The sequence below is a fragment of the Anabrus simplex genome, chromosome 14, assembly GCF_040414725.1.
Source record: "Anabrus simplex isolate iqAnaSimp1 chromosome 14, ASM4041472v1, whole genome shotgun sequence".
NCBI lineage: Eukaryota > Metazoa > Arthropoda > Insecta > Orthoptera > Tettigoniidae > Anabrus > Anabrus simplex.
Genome location: NC_090278.1, coordinates 76,574,161 through 76,598,219, shown reverse-complemented (window position 1 = coordinate 76,598,219; position 24,059 = coordinate 76,574,161).

The following is a 24,059-nucleotide window of genomic DNA, read 5'->3' as shown; positions in this document are numbered from 1 at the left end:
CGTAAAGTCAGGATTGCTTCAAGTGTTCCTACGTTTCTTCTGAAGCCAAATTGATCTCCCAACTCAGCTTCAACTTGTTTTTCCATTCTTCTGTAAATAATGTTTGTTTGTCCAACCCTTGTCCCGTTTCCCTACGGGGTCGGGTATGAGGTGAGATGAATTTGTCGTGGCGGTTTTTTATGACCGGATGCCCTTCCTGACGTCAACCTCAGCAGAGGAGTTAATGAGAGATGAAATGAATGACGTGATATATGATAGTAGGGAGAGGGTGAAACCCGGTGCCGGCACATAGCCTACTCCTGTCGAATAGCACCAAGGGGTCTGCTCAAGGCTTAACGTCCCCATCCGACGGACGAATCACCATCAACAGCGTCATATGCCCTCACTCCATATGAGCACTGCGGAGAGGTTTGGAATTTAATCCAGGCTTTTGGCACGCAATCTAGTGATTAGAAATTGTATACCACCCCCTCCCCTACCCTGCCGGCCAACATTCTGATGGTGAAATTTTTTTCGACCAACGGGACTCGAACCGGCTAACCTCGGTGTTAGACCGTTTTTAGACTTCAGCGCCTTAACGATCATGGCCACCAGGCGGGCTTATTCTTCTGTAAATAATACGTGTTAAAATTTTGCAGGCATGAGATACTAAACTAATAGTGCGGTAGTTTTCACACCTGTCAGCACCGGCTTTCTTGGGAATATGTATAACAACATTCTGCCGAAAATCGGATGGGACTTCTCCTGTCTCATACATCTTGCACACTAAATGAAATAACCTTGCCATGCTGGTTTCTCCTAAGGCAGTCAGTAATTCAGAGGGAATGTCATCAATTCCAGGTGCCTTGTTCCTATTTAGGTCACTCACAGCTCTGTCAAACTCTGACCTCAAAATTGGGTCTCCCATTTCATCAGCATCAACAGCCTCTTCATGCTCCAGAACCAAATTATCTACATCTTTACCTTGATACAACTGTTGGATATGCTCCTGCCATCTTCCTGCTTTGTCTTCCTTCCCTAGAAGTGGCTTTCCATCTGAGCTCTTAATATTCATACACCTAGATTTCCTTTCTCGAAAGGTTTTCTTGATTTTCATGTATGCAGAATCTACCTTTCCCAGGACCATACAGCCTTCGACATCCTTGCACTTCTCCTTCAGCCATTCTTCCTTAGCTAGCTTGCACTTTCTATCCACTTGATTATTTAATCACCTGTATTCTTTTCTGCCCTCTTAATTTCTAGCATTCTTGTATTTTCGTCGTTCATCAATCAGGTCTAGTATCTCCTGAGTTATCCACTGATTCTTAGTTGATCTTTTCTTCCTAACATTTCTTCAGCAGCCCTACTGACTTCATTTTTCATGACACTCCATTCTTCCTCTATAGTGTTTCCTTCAGCCTTTTCATTTAGTCCTTGTGCAACATGTTCCTTGAAACAATCCCTCACACTCTTTCCTTTCAACTTGTCTAGATACCATCTTTTTGCATTCTTTCCTTTCTTCAATTTCTTCAACTTCAGATGGCATTTCATGACCAACAAGTTGTGGTCAGTCCACGTCTGCTACTGGGAAAGTTTTGCAATCCAACACCTGGTTTCTGAATCTCTGCCTAATCATAATGAAGTCTATTTGATACCTTCCAGTGTCTCCAGGTCTCATCCATGTATACAGCTGCCGTTTGTGGTGTTTGAACCAAGTATTGGCAAGGACTAAATTATGATCAGTGCAGAATTCAATCAGCCGACTTCCTCTTTCGTTCCTTTGTCCCAATCCAAATTCTCCTACTGTACTACCTTATCTTCCTTGGCCTAGCGCTGCATTCCAGTCTCCCATCACAATTAGATTCTCATCACCTTTTACATATTGTATTAAATCTTCTATCTCATATATTCTTTCGATTTCTTCATCATCCGCTGAACTAGTAGGCATATAGACCTGCACTATTGTGGTGGGCATTGGTTTGGTGTCTATCTTGACGACAATAATTCTTTCTCTATGCTGGTCGTAGTAGCTTATCCGCTGCCCTATTTTCTTATTCATTATTAAACCAACTCCTGCATTTCCCCTGTTTGATTTTGTGTTGATACTTCGGTAGTCGTCTGACCTAAAATCCTGTTCTTCCTGCCAACGTACTTCACTTATACCAACTACATCTAACGTTAGTCTATCCATCTCCCTTTTCAGATTCTCTAACCTACGACAACGATTCAAACTTCTAACATTCCACGCTCCGACTCGCAGAATGTCTATCCATCTTTCTGATGATCACCCCCTCTCGTGTAGTCCCCACCCGGAGATCCGAATGGGGGACTAGTTTACCTCCGGAATATTTTACCCGGGAGGAAGCCATCATCAGTGCATCATTCATACAGAGAGAGCTGTATGTCCTCGGGAGGTAGTTACGGCTGTAGTTTCCCGTTGCTTTCAGCCATGTAGCAGTATCAACACAGCTAAGCCATGTTGACTGATATTACAAGGCCGTATCAGTCAATCATCTAGATTGCCGCCCTTGCAACTACCGGAAGGCTGCTAACCTACTTTCGATGAACCATTCGTTAGTCTGGTCTCTCAAGATACCATCCGATATGGTTGCACCTGCGGCTCGGCTATCTGCATCATTGGGACACGCAAGCCTCCCCACCGCGGCAAATTCACGTGCTTCGCAGAGGAGGATCGTTTTCTTAATAACATTTAAATTCATTACGACTTTTCAGTCGTGAAATTACCAGAGTTTCACCCTAGTGTAGCAGTGGACACCTTTCTAAGCCGCTGTTGAGACTCCACTACAAGCCTCCTATGTAGGACGGTGCAGTGATGGAGCACTACAGGAAGCATAAGCCTCCACTTGTATAAATATATTTCTGATATAAGGCCAAAGGCAGGCATGTATATAAGTGGAGGCACATGCACAGTCAGTGTATTGTACTACATAGGAGGTTTGCAGTGGTGTCTCAACAGTGCACTAGCAGCCAGCGTCTTGATTAAGTGTGCCAATCCAACGGATGAGACCACTTCTGTACGGGGGGGGGGGGGGTGAAACGCTGGTAATTTCACGATTGAAAAGGCGTAGAGAGCTTGTATATTTCTAACATTGGCAATTGATTAATTTGTCTTCTTTCTGGGAACTTATTCTTTGTTTGTCATTTTCATTTGTAATTTAGATATAGAGTAATGTGTTGAGAGACAGTTGTGGAACAAATTGGGTTGTTGACTTCTGTGAAACCTGCAATCATCCAGTACTTCTCCAGTATTTGTTAACTTTAGAAATAACTACCTATTATGTAAGTATTGCAGTTCTTTGTTAGGTGTGATTTGTTTGTGTGGAAGTTGTGGAGGAAAATTTGAACAGTATTTCTCTAGGACCGTTTGGTCACAATTTCTGTTAATTGATGGGTGCGGCATGTCATTTCTGACGACTGATCTTTCTCCTTCGAAGTTTACAGTTGATGAACGTAGGTTTCTGAACAGTATTAATTCATACTGTAATAATTAGTCCTTCATTGTCTACCATATTTTTCTTGTTTCAATATGTTTTTATTACTATATATTGTAGTAAGAAAATATTTTTAAAGTGGTTGAATGACAATAAAGAAAAGTTGGTTTACAGCTGCACTAAAAGCTTTTTGAGGCTCTGTAGCAGCAGTATATTGAACATATTAACCCGTCAAAGCCCAAACATAATGTACGAAATAAATCTATGTATTTTCTTTCAGATTATGTTAGGTACATTACGTAAAACAATACAAAACTAAAAATCTACAGGAAAAGTATTCCACAAATAGAATACAGGGGTGTCACCTGTAGGTGACTGGTCAGTGTAGTTACAGTTTGCAGCTTGCTCTTAGTCTACTTTGAAGTGTGAGGACACCTGCTGCCCCTAACTCGCATTCGGACTGTCCAAGATGCTGAGTCCATTTAGATCCTCGGTAAGACTTGAAGGCTATGAGGTAATCAAATCGCGTAGCAATTGTCCACAGTTTATGGCAGAACCGTAGAGGTTTTCCGTGGATATGTTGCTTGGTACTGAAAGACTGTAATAGGTAACCTATGCTTCATCCACTGCAAGATCAGTTGAACAGATTTCCTCAAATTACTGACCGAAGATTGTCATTGAGGAGTGGAGGGGGTAGCGGGAGGGTTATATTCATATTATCTGAAGTATGTAAATACTGATGAATTTCTAGAAATGTATTCCTTCTCAAGCTGTTGGAAACTAAGTTATTGAAAACATATATTTTTGCAAATTTATTTAGCCAGTCAACAATAGTAGAATGATATAAACACTTATACCATCTGAATTTATATCTAACACGTGGTTCCTGAGGAGAGCATTTAGCTTCGACATTTTCACAATGAGATTCTTTTTCTTCAATGAACATTAACTCAAAACACTGAAAATGGAGACAGTTGCGTTGTCATATTCAGAAGGTTCCTCGTGCACGTCACCTCACCCAGTCGGAAAATAAAATTCCCGCCTGTAGCTGCCCACAACACATGGTATTTTTTCTTAGAAGATGCTCGTTTATTTGCCCCAGAAAGAGCAGGCGCCTGCTGTATTTCATTAGAAGGTATCGGCGTACCATTAAATGCTGTTATCACATTTATTTCCGCTGTCAAACTCAACATTCTACCAGGAAGGGGACTGACATCGACAGAATTCGTCGCTTCATTGCCACTTTCCTCATCCGTGAAATGTCCGTCCTTTGGAGGGAACATAATAGCATATATAGATGGTGCATTATTACTGTCTTCTTCCACCATTTCTAGTACCTCATCCAGTATAAGAATGAAAAAAAGTGAGAAAACACAAAATGAATATCGGATACTTTTCATAACTGAAACTGGACAAAAAGGCCTACTTCATGTGAGCAATGTCACCTATAGATGACACCATGCCTTTTCACGTTCACGCAATACCATATCCTTAAATTATAATATTGTGCTTAAAAATGTGTCACTTTCATTACTGAACATTTGAGCAATTAACACACATAAAATACAAAATAAAATTACCTTTTATAAGAATAATTTCATACCATAATAACTTGCAATTGCATCTCCACTTCAATCCAGTCTGTTTACTCTTTTATCTGAACGAGAGCTGATTGACCAGTGCAAGCTGCGAGTTCAAAAAGGGTCCATTTCAAATTATAAGAGCTTCCTTTAAATAGTTCCAACAGGTAGAGGAGTTCAAACAGCCGGATGAGCAGGAAATGTTATTAATATTAAGTGTCACCTGTAGGTGACATTGGACTTTGACGGGTTCAAGTAATATATAATAATTATCTTTTTTATTTGTATTTTAGATATAAAGTAATTTGTTAGTGGACAGTTGTTCGAAGAAATTTGCATTGCTGACTGGAGTGAAATTTAAATCGTGTGCTTCTCCAGTATTACCTCTTTGTTAGGAGGTGCAATATCTATTATCTGTGTTTGTTTATACTAAACTTTTTGTTGATTAGTAATAATGTACCTACAGTTAACTTTTCCATGTCAGAAAAATTAGTCTTACCCAAGATGGCATCAGCTATAGTGATCACAAGTAAACTGAAAAGGAATAACTGATAGGACTGCGAGCTCTTATGGTTGGTTTACAGTAGTAGCAGAGCTTTCTGAACCTCTGTCTCAGCAGTATTTACAGGCATATTGAATTAATTCCATGTAAATGGCAGAAGTGTAAAGTGTTGAATGTTAGGAAAGGACCGTTAAGGAACAGCACAAACATCTAGGCCAGGGATATTAATCATTTACAATTATAAACCCTTGACCCGGCTGGGAATCGAACCCGGGTCAGCCGGGCGACTAGTGTACGTTAGTTTCTTTATATTGGAAACTTTTTTTTGGGTAATTTTTAATGTCAGTTTGGAGAGTTATTTTATTTAAGTTAAATATGGAACTTTGTTTAGTTCTCACTGTATTGTATATACTAGCTCTTAGGAATTCACTGCTCCATTACTTATGACTCCTGATATGAGTACATTTCATTATTACAGTTGAATGTGGGACTTGGTGCTTAGGTCCAAGACTGTAATTGTGTATATTAGAGTTTAGGAATTCATGGCCATAACAGGCCTTCGAAGTAGTCTGAAATGGCGACTTACCTTATTAGAGTTGAACATGGAACTTCGTGCATTGTGTAGTTCTGACTGTACTTGTATATACTAGCTCTTAGGAATTCATAGGCACAATAGGCTTGTGCCTAGTTCTCAGATTTTGAATAAAAATTTAGGAATCCATAAGCATAAGTTTTTTTTAATTCTCGATCAAAGCAGGAGCTTGAAATATCCACCCTATTGTATTAGACTGTTCTATTTTAGTTGCATTTTAAAGATGTATTGTTGTAGATCATCAGAAGCCTTGGCATTAATCTTCTGTCATAAAGGAAGCATTTTTTTTAGCATTGACTAAATTCATTGAAGCTCTTTTGTTTAAAAGCTCACTCACATTTTAATTTTTCATATAACACTAGATTTTACTCATAGTAATGAATTGCACAGGTGCTGGTGCGTAAAACTCCTATTCTCCTACACGCCTTCTCACATGCACTCTCCTCGTGGTGAATGACTTCCCAAAGACACTATCATCTCGTTAACTGTGTGTGTTCACTCGCACCTGGTTAGTTTTGATTGACTTGAACAACCTTACACTTATTAACTTCTAATGAAAAACTTTCTTAAGTTATTGTACACTAGCTTCTGCTATCTTGTTAACTTCTTAGTTAATTTTAAGTGCTATGGAGATATCTATACTTGGAGAACATTGTACCATATAAACATGGGACGTTTTTGCATAGTTTTCTGACTGAGTGTATATATTAGCATTTAGGAATTCATAGATAGCCCTTATGAGGTCTGTCCATAGTGGTGATATTGTTGCTGTAACCATATTACAGTTAAACATGAGAAATTTTGCTTAGCTCTCCGACTGTAATTGTGTATATATTAGGATTTAGGAATTCATTGCGTTCAAGAGGCCTGTCTGTAGTACTCAGATTGTTATAGTGTATATTAAAGTTTAGGAAGTCATAGGCATTAGTTTCGAATAGGGATCAAACTGGGAGCTAGAGAATATCCACTGTTACGTATTGTATTGTTTTATGTTCAAAAGATGAAATGTGGAAGGTTATCAGGGTCGTAATACAAATCTTTTCTCATTAAGCCAGGGTGGTATTACGGTTGACCAAGCTTAACCTGTTGAGTAGTGCGCACAGCATTTGCCGTTTGGCCCCACATGAGGGAGCACTGGCAATGGATGTTCTAGGCTAGTACTAGGAACTTAATTTATTACTGATGTAATGACAGCTGCCAGCGATTTTGGAACCTTTTCAGTTATTCGAATAATGTGCTGTACAAATCCTAGTTCTGTATGGTGATGGTCTCTGACAGAAATACGTATACTCCCTACTGTGTTTGTTTGGCACTCCATAGGCCTACAGGTTACAGCAGTGTTCTGATTGCCACCGATGTGGGTAGTATTTTGTGCTCTTCGTAGCTGTAAATATTTTTCGTTTTCATAAATATAACTCGATATTATTTCGACAACTGCTTGAGATACACTTTACTGAAAAGAAAAAAATACAACGGAAGGAAACTAGCTACGAGCATTCTGCTTGTGAAGTTGCTCTCTGCATACATCCTTGCTTTGAACAGTATCATACATTTAAAAAGTTTTATCCCTACAAGTGCCAGGCGAGTAATGTAGAAAATTACTTGTTGTAATAATTAATTTTAGTCACTTTCAATGGGGACACTTTTATGAATGATGCAGCATTTTAAAGAGGATGTTTTGTGCACTATTTGCAACATCAATACAAGATATATAGAAGTCTTCTTTCTAAATTTATTTTTTATATTTATATTAAAAGTTTGAGAGTGTTTTTGTGAAAAAAAAATGCTCAGTAAGTAAATACTTTTGGAATATACAATTTGTTGAACATATCATGAACTAACATCACACATTGTTTCAGGCTTCTAAGCCTGTACCTGTGTCCTGAACACTGAAGAACATTTGAATTGAGCACTACATAAAGATTCAATAATTTTTAGGTCCCTAGCCTTCAGTCACACGGCACTTCTCATGGATTCCCACATTGCACCCTGGTCACCAGTGTGATGATCTTCCCCTCTTGTTGGACCAAATACTGCACACTTTCGCTCTTGACGTGCAGGCAATTTCGCATAGTAATGGCTGTTGTCCAGATGGTCCAGGTGATGGCTTCAGAGGAATATTAGGCCTAGATGGGGTTGGTTTCTTTTAGAGTTTCTCCATTACTTCAACCATGTAGTCATGATGATTCATTTGGAAGCAGATGTCTGTTGTCACAATAGGCAGTGTACGAATTTAGCATTGTCATGTCAAGCATATTTTGAAAGATTTTTCTCCAGTATCTCCTTGTAGCATGTTTTGCAGCAACATCATGCACTTCTGGTTCTTCACGTCTACTCCACCCATGTGTTTATTGTAGTGTTTGGCAATATGCAATGGTTTTGGAACCTCCTTACCATTTTTTGCCTTCACCAACACAGTTTCAGCATGACATGCAGTTAAAAGGCTATATACAGGCTTTCTAGATTTCTTCTCTTTGAATCCACAAGCTAGCTCCTCCCCCTTTTTATAATAAGATGACATCACCAGCTTACAGTTTTGTTTGCATGAGCTGTTTAGCAGGGCCTTTAGAATTTGCTCGGACTGTTCCCGTGAGCATGTCCTCTTTCTGATGGAGAACGTCTGCCAACTGATACTTCGTATAGAAATTGTCAGTAAACAAATGGTGCCCCTTATTATATAGGTTGCACTTACCAACAATCTCAATAACTACTTTCTGTACCATGCCATCAGGGTCACTTGGGGCAAAAACATACTTGCCATTGAACAGCTCACTATGCAGCACATATCCAGTTTTGCTTTCACACAGTTCAAACTTTTTGATGCTAAATCGAGCATGTTTCTTGTTTAGCATGTACTGCATGAAAGCAACCACGGAACATCATCTTCAGGACTGCCAACCATGCAATTCAGAATGGTCCGACTCGTTGGCTGAACGGTCAGCGTACTGGCCTTCGGTTCACAGGGTCCTGGGTTCGATTCCCGGCCGGGTCGGGGATTTTAACCTTAATTGGTTAATTCCAATGGCCCGGGGTCTGGGTGTATGTGTTGTCTTCATCATCATTTCATCCTCATCACGACGCGCAGGTCGCCTAAAGGCGTCTAATAGAAAGACCTGCACCTGGCGAGCCGAACCTGTCCTGGGATATCCCGGCGCTAAAAGCCATACGACATTTCATAGCTTCATGATCCGAACTGTGCGGCCACTTGCTTGAGAGATTGGGGTCAAATCAGCTTATGTACATTCCTGTGTCCTTATTGCTTTGTCATCTCAAATAACTTTCTAACCAAGTGTTTTAAAAGAAATGCTGTGGAGCACACTTACGTAGCATTTGAAAATTTTATAAAAAAGAGAGACAATTCTTTTCCTGCCCCCACTTGCTGGTTGCTTTCAAGATTAATCATTCACTTCATCAAGTAATAAAGAAATCACAGTATGTGTTCTATTTAAAGATCTGCATTGCTGAACTTCAGACCTGTTTAGAGGAAGATTAACAAACAAAACCGTTGTCTCATTACATTGTGCCGCGCTGAGTAGCTGGCCTTTTGTGGACAAGTTGGTAGGTTGTATCCCTGCTCAGTTTGGTTTTATTTGAAGGTTCTCTGATACATCAGACTCGTCAGATTTACTGTCACGGAAAAGAACTCCTGCAGGTCAGTATTCCGGCACCTTATCATCTCTGAAAACCATAATTGTAGTGAATGGGATTTAAGACCAGTAACATTTGTTATTCAGAACATTGTTAACTTCACATCAATCAACCAGTGGTACTTGATTCACTTCGGCTCTATATAAGGTGAAGCTGCCTCACAATGCCTCTGATTACTCTTCCTGTAAAATTTCATCCGTTTTTCTTTGCTTTAAGAAGTAAGTATAAATAACCACCTAATCGATACTTTATTAATGCCTCAGGCAAAATTGAATAAAATTAAAACTTACAGGACATGTTTCGACCACTTAGTGGTCCTCTTCAGCTGTATAAATAAAGAACTGAAAAGAAAAACATTGACATTGCTTTAGCGTGGATTAGTGTCATTTTTCATCCCATTATGATTTCTCCCAAGGAGAAAAGGTATGATTGCTGTTCTCTTACCATTAATGGATACAAATACTGATTTTCAACCTTTACCTCACAAATGTGCTACGCTCGACAGGAAGCCCTTACGCTGCACACTCAAAATGCATCTCTGAACACTGAAATTTTTAGTCTTCAATCTCTGTGCCAGCTATAAATTGTATATACTAAGTTCCTCAGTAATTTCCACTAAGAAGAATAAGTCAGTTAAGGTTACTTTAAGGTTGTGCGAGTTATTGGCCCGCAGCACCCAAGTGGTGATGGGACTGCCATCTGAAGCCTCCAGGCATGCTGTTGGGGTTGTCTCCCTTGGCCTTTGAAGATCCCTCTTCTCCACAAGGCAGTGGTTTCCCTGTTCATTTAACCCCAAGAGGGAGGGTTGCTGACTTTGCCGTACCAAAGGTCCCCTTCTTCGCCTCAGTTGCAAGCAATGACTTCACCCCATCTCTGTTAAGCCGTTACATTTTAGGGTTTCTGTAAGTTTTTCACAGCTACCGTAGCAGTCCTTGGGCATACATGGTCCCCACTGTACTTCGCCCTTAGAGGCTATCCCCTACTTCATACCTTTGCCTGTCCTCCATGATACTGACGAGGGGTTGGGCTTGTAACAGACAGCATGTTTTTAATGTTGCCTTAATTAATTTAAGCACTGTGCTTTTCTTAAACTACACTTATAATTTCAATCATTCCTGTATTCATCACTTCTGCTAACATTTGGAACAGGTATTGTCTATTGTCGCTAGTTGTAGTGCTTGTTAGATTAGTAAGGAGTAGGGCACAAGATTTTTACAGTTTAACTGAGAGTATTCTATCTCATTGCCAGCTGTAAATTGTATATATTAGGTTCTGAAGTAATTTTCAGTAAGAATAAGTCTTATATCTTAAGAATATCTTCTTAACGTAACTTACAATTTATCATCTTTATTTGTTGAATAATGTGAATTAGTTGATTATGTTTTTGCTTTATTTTTAGTGCTAGTGACATATCTGCAGTTACGATGGCTATGTTTTATTACAGTTGAATATGGTACTTAGTACTTATTGCTTAGTCCTCCAGCTGTAATTGTACATATTATAGTTAGAGGAATTTATAGGAATAATAGGGCTTGAAGTAATGGAAATGCCTATCAAACTGTGAGCTAGAAGATATATTGTTGTAGGTCATCAGAGTACTTGGAATTGCAAATCTTTTCTCATCGAGGTAGCTTTTTTTGCTGCTGACGTAATTTAATAAACCCCTAATACTTAGGACTGAATAACTTAATGGTTAAGTTAAAATTAAGCAGATATTGCTTTAATTTTAACAATGGTTATCAGTAACTGTAATAAATTATTCTTTTATATTAAAATTATGCCCTTGCTGGCGAGATGTAGTGTTCACAGTGCACTACGTCTTCTGGTATGGGCTATATCAAATTTGTTACTTTCATTGACCTGTCTCAGTCTCATCCTTGCCTTTGACAATATGAAAGTGACAGGTATGAGTATGCATTTCAGTGGGCTTGGCAGACTGATATGTAATAGCAACGGCTGGCTGGGTGAGGAAAGCAACGGGAAAATACCTCACTCCTCATTTCCCTAGTACGCCTGCTTCTTCAGTGACGCCTAGGCTATTTATGACAGCGTTGGCGGAGCTGCAGAGGATCAAACCAGCTTTCGGGCTGAATACCCAACATACATACACATATTAAAATTATTGTACACTAGTTCCCGTTTTATCCTCTTGTAAACTTTTGTGTTCCTTTATAGTGGTAGAGGTATTTATAGTTTGGTGTACACAATTTTACTATTACAGTTAAATTTGAGACTTCCTGTATAGATTTCTGAATGTAATTGTGACTTATTGTATAGTTCTCAGATTTTAATTGTATAAAGAGGGGTCCATTAAAATGTAGACATTCTTTGATAGTCTGTATTAATGGTACAAAATACCGGGCGAGTTGGCCGTGCGCGTAGAGGCGCGTGGCTGTGAGCTTGCATCCGGGAGATAGTAGGTTCGAATCCCACTATCGGCAGCCCTGAAGATGGTTTTCCGTGATTTCCCATTTTCACACCAGGCAAATGCTGGGGCTGTACCTTAATTAAGGCCACGTCTGCTTCCTTCCAACTCCTAGGCCTTTCCCATCCCATCGTCGCCATAAGACCTATCTGTGTCGGTGCGACGTAAAGCCCATAGCAAAAAAAAATGGTACAAAATGACATACCACTACAATTTTTGCGCAGGGGAAGGTCATTTTGTGTGTTCACATGCACCCTGACTTTGATTTTTGAGGTGACACAGTAAAAATGTTGCGACACAGTGGACTTGTTTATCTTGGTCCGTCTGACCTTTTCTTGTGCACATCTTGAATAGTACAGTTGACTTCAAATTATCCGGAATACAATAAATTGTTGTACATGTTGGTGGCAGAGTTCCGTACACGTTATGCCATTGGCGTTATACCTCCATGTTTTCGTTCTTCCACAACCACTTCAGTACGACCTTGCGCTGCTCAAACGACAGTCTTACTTCATTCATTGCAGCATTGTCATCTGCTGGAAAATGCTCGCCAAGATTGTCGCGCCTTTCATGTTACACACTGTCATCTGTTGGGAATTGGGCGCCAAAATTGTCGCGTAATTCACGTTACCATCATCTGTTCAGAAAACAACGGACTACTCTACCGCACAAGAATTGGAACTATGTGACATTTTGTTCCTAAGGTATTAACTATGAGTGTCTAGGGTACATCTTTCTGAACCCCGCTGCATATTACAGTAATGCAGAATATATAGCCATAGCAGGCCTTCAACTATTCTGAAATTTTGAGCAAACTGTGAGCTAGCAAATATCTGCTGTACATACTAGACTCTTGTATTAGTTGCATGTCATAAGATACATTTTAGTAAGTTATCAGGGTCTGTGGAATTCAAATCTTTTCTCATTAAGATACCATCTTTTTACTTTTGAATAAATTTATTGAAGCACTGTTCACAACTTGTTTATAAAGTTCACTCACATTCTCTAGTTTTAGATTGAGCTGTAGTTCTATGATCGTCACACTACAAGTCACGTGGAAATGGGAGGGAGGGGGGTAACATTCATAGATTATTTTCGTATTAAAATTATTCTACACCAGTTTCTTCTTTGTATTGTAAACTTTTGTGTTCATTTTTGATGTCAGAAAGAGGAGTTCATAAGCATCAGAGGCTTGTGCTTAATTCTCCAGTTGTAAATATACATATATTGACATTTAGGAATGCATAAGCATAAGAGGCCATGAATTTCTCTTAATTCTCAAATAAACCGGGAGCTACGAAATTTCAGCTTTTTTTTTTTTTTGTATTAGTGCGTCTTTTTTTGAAAAGATACATTGTTCTAGGTTATCTGGGGCCTTGGTTTTCAAGTCTTTTCTCATATAGGTAGCATGTCTTTGTGTTGACTAAATTCACTGTAGCACTGTGTATAATATTGTTAAAAAGTTCTCTTGCGTTTTAGTTTTCCATTGAACTCACGTTACTCATGATTGTAATGAAACACAGTCGTAGATGCACTCAAACTCCTTACACACCTTCTCACATGGACTCTCTTCTGCTATCTTCCAAACTTCTAAGTTAATTTTTAGTGTGTAGAGTTATCTATACTTCGAGGACAGTACAGCATTTAGGAATTCATAGGCTTTAGAGGCCTCTCCATTGTGATCTGGATTGTAAAAATCTGGATAATCCGAAAAAGTATAAAACAAATACAGTTAATATTATATAATCTTATTACATAACTTATACAGTAAAACCTTTTTTTTAAATTGTACAAAAAATTTAAGAGCACTTCTTACTTTTACGACTGTTTTATGCACTATTTCTGTGTTAGATTTGTATAGCGTTTGCGCGCAGCACGATCACGAAGACGTTTAAATAACAACAGTTCTGCCGGTGTGGTTTCAGTCTAGGATTCTAAAGAGGCCATCACTTTTGCCGGTGTGGTTTCAGTCAAGGATTCTAAAGAGGCCATCACTTTGTCCAGTTGCATTGTTGCCTCTCCATGAGTCATTGTTTCTTCTCATGGTGTGCTGGTTTCATTTTCAAATTCACCATCAGTGAATTAATAGTTTGTTGCATTCAGAAGAGCATGGGTTTGAATCCCAGCTTGGCCATCCTGGGAATGGTTTCCACGGTTTTCCATTCTCAATTCCAGATGAACTCGGGATGGTACCTTTCATAGACTTTGACCAAATTACTTCGGATTCCTTTCCTTAACTATCCTTTGCGGAAAAGACATTCAAGAAGTCAATGCCGTAAAATAAATACTGTACTGATAAACATAAATTTTTATTTTAGATCCGGATAAACTGGAGGACTGGCTAAACAAGGTTCTTGTGTACTGAGATTTTCATAGCAACCATATTACAGTTGAACATGAGACCTTTTGCTTAGCTCTCCGACTGTAATTGTATATATTAGCATTTGGGAATTAATAGCTTTAAGAGGCCTCTCTGTTGTGCTCAGGTTTTTTTTTGCATATATTAAAAGTTTAGGAAGTCATAGGCATTAGTTTAAATCTCGAGCAAACTGAGAGAGCTAGGAAATGTCCATTACGTATTAGATTGTCTTATGTTAGTTGTTTCAAAATGTGAAATGTGGTAGGTTATCAGGGTCTTTGCTACTCATTAATGTAGCATTGTTTTAGCATTGAACAGCGTGATGGACCAAAAAAAAAAAACACGCCCCTATGATGGTGAAACAGCTCTGAAAGGGCCACGACCTGCCAGGCAGCCACTGCTCAGCCGAAAAGCCAGCAGATTGAGGCATCATGTGGTCAACAAGACTAATTGTTTTGACTGTTATTCTTGGCTTTCTAGACCGGGACAGCTATCTCACCGTCAGACAGGTCCTCAATTGGAATCGCATGGATTTGCATTTTGAACCAGATCTCAGATCTAGTTTTAAAAATTCCTTGCCTAATCTGGGAATTCAGATCCAGGGGATCCGGGAAGAGGCATGCCCGCTACCCCTACACAACGGAACCGGCATTAAAGCACTATTTACAAAAATTTGAAGAGTAACTTGCATTCTAGTTTTCTATTCAACACTAGTTTTTCCTCAAATTTGTTATTAAACAGCTGCCGGTACATCAAATCTTACACTGCTACACAGCTCCTCACATGGAATCTCTCTCCATGCCAAAAGTTCATCACCAACCCCCTACTATCTTGTAACTGCTTTTGTTGTCTCGTGACTAGCTCAAGACTGACTAGTGTGTAGAGTTTACAAGTTATGAAACTCATAAAACCCTATTGGATTTCAGAATAAGAAGTTATTATAAGTTGTTATATTAATATTGGAAAGGTGGTTTTTATTAATATAATAACTTCTTAGTGTGTAGAGTTCGACAAAGGTCACATCACCTCTGATGTAATACTATTTCTAAGATGAGGAAGACAGGCTGGAGAAATGGAATTATGTGCCTAAGGTGATGAGGTATGTCATTTGTCAATTTTAATAATTTTAGACTAGTTTCTGCTTTATCTTCTAAACTTTTACGTTAATTTTTTAGTGGTAGAGAATTACTTCTAGGTAGAGGATGACTGCCTATTACAGTTGAATAAGGAACTTTGTGTGCACTTTTCTGACTGTAATTGTATATATTTGCATTTAGGAATTTATAGGTATAAGAAGCCTGTTCATGGCATCCAATAAGAGTATATATTGGAGGTCCCATATTCATAGGCTTAAGTAGTGTGAAATGGCAAGGAAACTGTGGACTAAGAAATGTCCACTGTTATGTATTATGCTGTTTCTTATTTTAGTTGCATTTCAAAAGATGTGGTAGGTTCTGAGAGTCTTTGGTATTAAAATCTTTTCACATTAAGGTAACATGTTTTTACTGTAGACTAAATTCATTTTAGCTCTATTCAAAATTGTTCAAAACATTCACAAGCCTGCAAGTTTTCAACACTAGTTTGTACTGTAGATCATAATCAAAACGCACAGCTTTTCGCATGGATTCCCTCCGTGCTGAATGATTTGTGTCCATTTTGCTGTCATCTCATAAGTGTGTTTCTTCACTTGTGATCGGTTCGTTTTGACATGCTGAAGAACCTGACATTTATTTATTGGTTGATTGATTAACCTATTAAGTTGAAATAGAGGAGAGAGAGTGTTCATTATAATAAGGGAAAAGATTGTAGTATTATTTTTGTATATTTAAATTATTGTACACTGGTTTCTGGTTTATCTGTGTTCATGTTCAGTGGTAGTGAAGTAATTCTAATGTGGTGAAGGGTGTCTTGTTACAGTTGAATATGGGAGTTAGTGTGTACTTCTTTGACTGTAATTGTATATATTTGCATTTAGAAATTCATAGGTGTAAGAGGCCTGTGCTTGGCACTCCTATAATTGTATGTATACAGTATATTGGATTTTTGGGATTCTTAGGACTAAGAGGTACTGGAATTGTGATACACATTTGAGTTTAGGAATTCATAGACATAAAAAGCCTCTGCATAGTACTCTGATTGTAATAGTATGTCTGAATTCAGAAATTTTGAGGGAAATGGGAGCCATGAAATTTCTGCTGATACGTATTAAACTGTTTTATTTTACTAACATTTCTAAAGGTAGATATTGGTGTATTCTCAGAGTCCTTTGAATTCCAATAATATCTTGTAAGGTAGCTTGGTTCTTTTCTTTCTTGTTACTGCTGACTTAATTTATTTAACACTAGTTTGTACTCACTATTGTTATCACACAGCTGCTGGTGCATCAAACTGTTACTCTTCAACAACACAACTTCTCGTGAGTAGCCGGGCTTAAGGTGAGGTTTTGAAATTGGGTAGTAATAAGCAAGGAAAAGATGCAGAGATAGATCTAATACCTGGCATTTTTAATGTTGCTTACTTTGTCTTTTCTTCTGCTGCTTTAGACGATTATGGACAATGTTGCAATTGAACTGGTTTGTGGAAAAAAGGAAGTAGGTCACTTTTGTCTGTTTTCAGAGTAAGGAAAAAAGATATCAGAAGTACAACTCTGGTGTCTTCATTGCTTTATCCACGCCAAATACTGTATCTTCTTGAGCAGCTATTTTCAATGAAAAGTACATTGAAATGTCATTTTCAGAAAAAAAAAAAAAAATGACAAAATTAGTTTACCTTCCCCTTCCTGCTAGCTATTTTCAGTATTAATCATTTACTATAATCTATCAGCTTCATGGTCTGTATTGATAGTTTAAATGCACAAGTATCCGTCATACTTGTGTGTTAATCATTCACATCATCAAATGATCACAGTTTATAAATCGCAATATGTGTTCAGTTTTAGAGCTGAATGCTGAACTTCAGAACAGTTTGAGAAAAACAAATTAACAAACACTTTATCTCATTACATTGTGCTGTACTAAGTCGATGCTAGAGAGCTGGCCTTTCACATAACAACTTGGCAGGTTGTATAATTTTAAAAAAGAAATTGGAAAATATGTTCATTTCCTCTTTAATCTGTACTTTCTTCAAACCTTAATTATATCTACCATTCCTGCATTATTGACATCTGCTAACATTTGGGGCTGGTGTTATTTATTGTTAGTTTTATTCCTTGTTAGATTAGTGCAGTATGGGCAGTGAAATTTTTACAGTTGAACTAAGTCTTCTCTTTGCTAGCTGTAAATTGTATATAGTAGGTTCCTAAGTAAAGTTCATTAGGAATAAGTCTCAAATGTAAGAATGTCTTCTTAATGATTGAAATTTTCACTCTTGTTGAATAACGGAACTAACGTGATAGTGTAGAATTTTAAATATACGTTCTTCAGTCCTGTGGAAAGTTGTGTACTCAGCTTCTTCTATCATGAAAATAGACTATCCCAACAAGCTTTATTTCCTCTTTAGGCACCCTTACGCAGCTCTATTTGTATTAACAAACTCTGGCTCTTACTGTTCAACATTTGATTTGTATGTTTTATTCTTGTTCATACATTAATTTTGTTAAAGAAAATGGGGAAGACTTTCACTGACCCTTTACCTCATCATACTATATTTACATCAATTATTCCTGTATTCATAATACTGTACCTACTAAAATTTGGAACAGGTACTAATCATTGAGGAAAAAAATATTTTCAGTTTTATGAGCCAGAATCTTGTTGGATCCTAGACTCACCCAAATGTCTGTGTTTGAGTACCCAAATAATGAAAAAATATTTTACTCACCTTCAGTGACTATAAATTTGTGCATTTGTAGAGGTGCATTCCGTAATCTTCTTGCGCTTCCCTCCGGTTTTGAGGATTCAATAAGTATATTGTTGTCAGCTTCTATGTTATTATATTTGGCAAATATTACAGGGCAGTATTCTATATTGATAAATCCATTTTAATTATGCTCCTAGTGACAGCGTTATCATTCACTAACATTTTCCAACATTCATTCACCATATAGAAATATATATAAATAGATCCTTTATTCAGTATGAGCGACCATGATTCAAATTAAATCAAGGAAATGCCTCATTTGTGAGAGACTGCTCACAATTAGAAAATTTATAACCAAAGCCATTAAATTTGAGATGATTTGAGATCATCAACTGTTAATTACTTTGTTGTATACATCATAACTTCTTTCTATAGAGATATATTAGTAGTTCGCTGCGATTCATTGCAAGCACTACTACAGTGTCGCACCGAACTTCTGCCTCAAAACATTTCTGTTCTTTACGTAGAAACATGGTGAATTCCGAAATTTAACTCTTTGTCTCGCACTGTCACCTAACTTATCCACCACGTGGTGCTAGTGGTGCTTCATGCACAAGTATCTCAACTTGGACATCAGCTATTTCTGTACCATATATTTGTCAGTCGATCGTGTGCGAAAACTTCAAATCAAATCAAAATCTCTTTATTTGCAAATGAGGTGTCTACCTCGGTGGCAAATGGTACACTAAAATACATTATTGTCAAGCACTAAATATTAAATTAACAAGAGAAGAAAATTTTCCTATAATACAATATTATACAATTTACGCTAACAATGTTTCCTATTAAACACACAGCTCATCCTTAATAAATTTATATTGTTTACAAAATTCTACTTATAATATCTCCTGTCAACTGATATACAGTATGTGGAATTGCTTCAAATGATACTATACAACTGGTATAAGATTAATATTTACATTGCATTTATTTATTTACTATTTTTTTTTTAAACCTAGACTTGAAGCAGTTCTCCAACATATTCATCCTCACCAGTCGTAGATATCTTAAAATGGACTTCAGTTTGTTTGAATCACCTATTATTGAATTAAAAACCAGGAGACGTAACATAACATGGACTTAAGACAGTCCTGTATTCTTTCCTTTGTGGCTTTGTTAATGCAAATAAAAATGTTAACATGGACTTAAGATCATTTTGTGGCAAGTCTATTTTTCTTGGTGTAAATAAGCTACTTTGTTTTGTGCATGTTACTTAACACATGTTTCTCGGACAAAAATTTGTTCCGGTGCTAGATGATGCCACTCTTTAGTTTGAGAGTAGCTTTACTCAGAATTGCTTTTTTTTTTTTTTAACTTTGCGTAGTTCTGTTCTAATGTGACCCTATTACTCTTACAGATTAGCCTCTGATAATGCGGAGCCTCAGTTAATCGGGGTTCTACAGTGTGTAGCCACTTTTCTCATTGTTTCTCGCTGGTCCTACCTTTTGATTGCTTTTCCCTTTTCTTCTAAGGATACCACAATTGGCTTTCTTCTGCTCATTTGTGCTGTTCACTAAATCCGACATTATTGAATCTTGTTACGCCTCATATTTTTAATTTCAAGTTTTTTATATTGGTGTTTCTCATTCATTAATCATTATTTTGTATAAACTCGATATAGTGGTTTATTAAAATATCTCTGTAATTCTTTCCTTAGCAATTAGTGTTTTAACATTTTAGCTTCATTGCTGCTATTTTAAGGTTTACGCTACTGCCTAAAAAGCTCTTAAGCGCATGTGAAGTGTATACAGTTAACGTCAAGACCTTCTGTAAACTGTATATATATTAGTTCTGTAAGTATTTTTGTAGTTATGTTTTCGTCTGTAGTAGGAGGTAGACGGATAGATTTTTCTGAGTACTCCTCTTTTATGTTCGGGCAGTCAGGTTACTATGTTTTTAGATTTAGTATTTACCAAACTGAAGATTTTCATTTCTATATTTGCTAACAGTTATGTTAACCAGAAGCATACCTGCCAACTTACCCGATTTAGGTGGGAGACTCCGGATTTTCGATAGTTTTTCCCGCCTCCTGATTATTCTATTTCTCCCGATTTTGGCTCATTTTTTGGTGAACTTCAAACATTTGTTTTCAGATACAGTCATTTCAGCTTTTTTACATCAGTGGCCGGAAGTCATTCGCTCATTGGCAGCTTTCAAATGAAATATCTACATTTATTAATGTGAGCAATGTGCGGTGTTTATTGAAACCTGTATATCAATCATTAATCTCTCGTTCTCGCGTGCTATATTCATGATTGTTCACATCAGTTTAGTCAATTCTAGAGACTAGTCACTAGATGTGCAGTCTTTTCTAGTAATTTAGTGACAGACTTTCAGTGATTACTAGTGACTTTTTTTTAGAGATTTTAGGAGCCATTTGGAGACAATTTTGACTAATCTTAATTTATATCAATATAAATAAAGTAAATTCTAATTAAATTTGGTCTAATAATTAAATATTATTGACAAAACAAATATTAAAACCAAAATATTAACATTGGTCAGAATATAAAAAGAATATTTCTGTACCGGTTGTGACTGTAGTAACAAGGAGAAATGCACGTTTTTATTTTCCATAATGTCTGTTTGTATGTTTGCGCATCACGAGAAACCGACTGAAAAGTATTGAATGAAAATCGCTATATAAAGTCGGGGAATAAGTCGCTACAATCTAGGCCATAAATAATTGTGTTTACACTGAGTAAAATGATAGTTTAGGGGAAGGCCTAAAATTTAATTCTCACGTATTTGTTATTATTGACCCTATCGATAAATAAATAGTACATAATTGTAGTTGTATATTATTAAATTTCCTGTCATTAATATCTTATAATACATTTTCACTGTACCGGCTCTGATAACAGAGATATTCATGAATTTGGATTTTTGTTGGTAAGTCCATATCAGCGCCGAGGTACGAGGAAATGGGTGTACAGAATTTAATGAAAATCGGTATGTAAACTCGACAAATAAGGAACTACAGTCTTTGCTATAAATAAATTTATTCCTCTTGTTCGAAATGGTAGTTTAGATGTTTTAGATAGTGCCGTATATTAGTTGCACTTCATAAGATACATTGTGGCAAGTTATCAGGGTCTTTGGAATTCAAATCTTTTCTCAGTAAGGTAGCATGTTTTTACTTTTGATTAACATTATTAAAGCACTATTCGCAATTTGTTTAAACTTCAACTTTTGTATTAATTTTTAATGGTAGAAAGATTCTTTTAGTTTGGAAATCATGTAAAGTATTACAGTTGAATATGGGACTTCGTGTTTTGTGTAGTTCACTGACTAATTCCATATATCCCAGCTCTTAGGGATTCATAGGCATAAGAGGCTTGCACCTAGTTCTCCAATTGTGTATATATTACCATTTAGGAATCTACAATCCTAAGAGGCCTTGAAGTTTTCTGAATTCTCAAACAAACTGGGGGCTACGAAATATCTGCAGTTTTGTATTTTAGTCGCATTTAAAAGATATATTGTTCTAGGTTACCAAAATCTTTGGCATTCAAGTATTTTCTCGTAAATATAGCATGTTCTTGGTGTTGACTAATTTCATTGAAGCACTATGTACAATTGTTGAAGTGCTCACTCTCATTTTAGTTTTCCCTTCAATGCTAGTTTTTACTCAATATTGTAAATAAACACACAGGTATTCGGGCATCAAACTCCTACACAACTTCTCACATTGACTTTCTCCGTGCTGAATGACTTCTTGCCGACTTGCTACCATCTAGTAACGGCGTTTGTTCACTCACGACTGGCTAGTTTTGACCTTAGGGTTATTTAATCAAAACATAAGTAAAAATGCTTCTATTATAACAGGAAAAAAAAACTATCATCAGTTCTTGTACACTGCTTTATCTTGTAAATTTTGTAATTAGTTTTAGATGCATTGAAATATCTATAGTTGGGGCTGTATTACCAAATTACGGTTGATTATGGAACTCTTTTTGCGTAGTTCTCTGACTGTAATTGTATATATTAGTATTTAGGAAATAATAGGAATAAGAGGCCTTTGCATACTTCTAAAATTGTAACAGTGTATATTAGAGTTTAGAAATTCATAGGCGCAAGCCTGAAATAGCAAGTAAACAGAGAGCTAGGAAATATCCGCTGTTTTACGTATTAGATTGTATCTCATTTTAGTTGCATGTCACCCCCTGTGGGAAGAGGATGCAGATGAATACACCCATGGCATCCCCTGCCTTTTGTATGAGGCGACTAAAAGGGCCTTCAACTTGGGAGCGTGGTTTGGTGGGAGCACACTGCATTTTAAGTGGAATCTAATGTAAAACAAGAACTAAAATGTTTCCATCTATTCAATACTTACAAAATTGTAACATTAAAAAAGTTTGTTTTTTAATTGTTTAACTTACATCCAACCTTCTACCGGGGATAATGCAATATGATTCCTTTCTCCCTCATTTGTTCTGTTCGGTGAATCCGATGTTAAAGACACTAGAACGTGTATGCTACGTTATCTGTGGAGTTGCACTTATCACAGCCAAGATGTGCAGTTGGTGAAAGATGAATTGGAGCTATATTCATAGAGTTTGGAGTAGCCGTTGTGTGTTGTCAGTTTCCTTAACTACCACAATTGTGGTGTTCAAATCACGCAACGAAATCCTGCTGTTTGTCCGGGGGGGGGGATGTATCTATGCATTCAGTACATTGTAGTACTTATGGTTAAACCTTTTGAGAACACTATGTAATATGATACACTTGTTCATTAGCCTTTAATTATCTGGAGCTTTCGTTAACAGGGCTCTACGTTACGTAAAATGTTGGGTCACACCATTCCTTGTATTTATTTCTCAGACTCCCTAGCCACTTTTCTTTGCTTCCCCTTTTTTCTTCTAAGGATACCACAATTCACTCCTTTTTTCCCCGTCATTTGTGCTATTCAATAAATACCTGGAGCATGTGCAGTGTTTTAACTATAGAGTGTCACAGATGTCAGCCAAACCTTGCAGTTGCTGAAAGAAGCTTGTTCTGCCTCACATTTTTAATCTGAAGAGTTGAATGTAGGTGTTTCCAGTTCATTATCATTAGTTTGTATAAACTCTATGTAGTAGGTTATTAAGATAGGTTTGTGATTCTTTCCTTAGCAGTTAATATTTTAGCTTCATTGCTGTTATTTTAAGATGTAGGCTACTGCCTAAGAGATCAGTTGAGATATTTACAGTTAACTCTTAAGAGCTTATTAAAGCTCTTCAGCAACTGTAAATTGTATATACTAGGTCTATAAGTAATTTTTTTTAAAGTTAATTATGTTCTCCTTTCAAAGAAGGTAAATGGCTTTATAATAGACTTTTCTCATTAGGTCTCCTTTTTTATGTTAAGTCACTCAGGTTACTATGTTGTTAGAATTAGTATTTACCAAACAGTCTAAAGATTTTCATTACTGCATTTGCTAACATTTACATTAACCATAAGTCTGTCTATTTTTTTTTTATTTTTTTTTTTTAATTACGTTCTCTTTTTTCCGAAGAAGGTAGACAGCATTTATTTGCAGATATTTGGACACCCGTCATGTTGAGCACTGTATTTCATGTAATTTTACAACTTTAAATTTTCAGTTACTTTCACTGCGATTTGCGGCTATAAAATTGGTACCATGGAGTCCATTGTTAAAATTAATATTTAAAAAACTGTCAC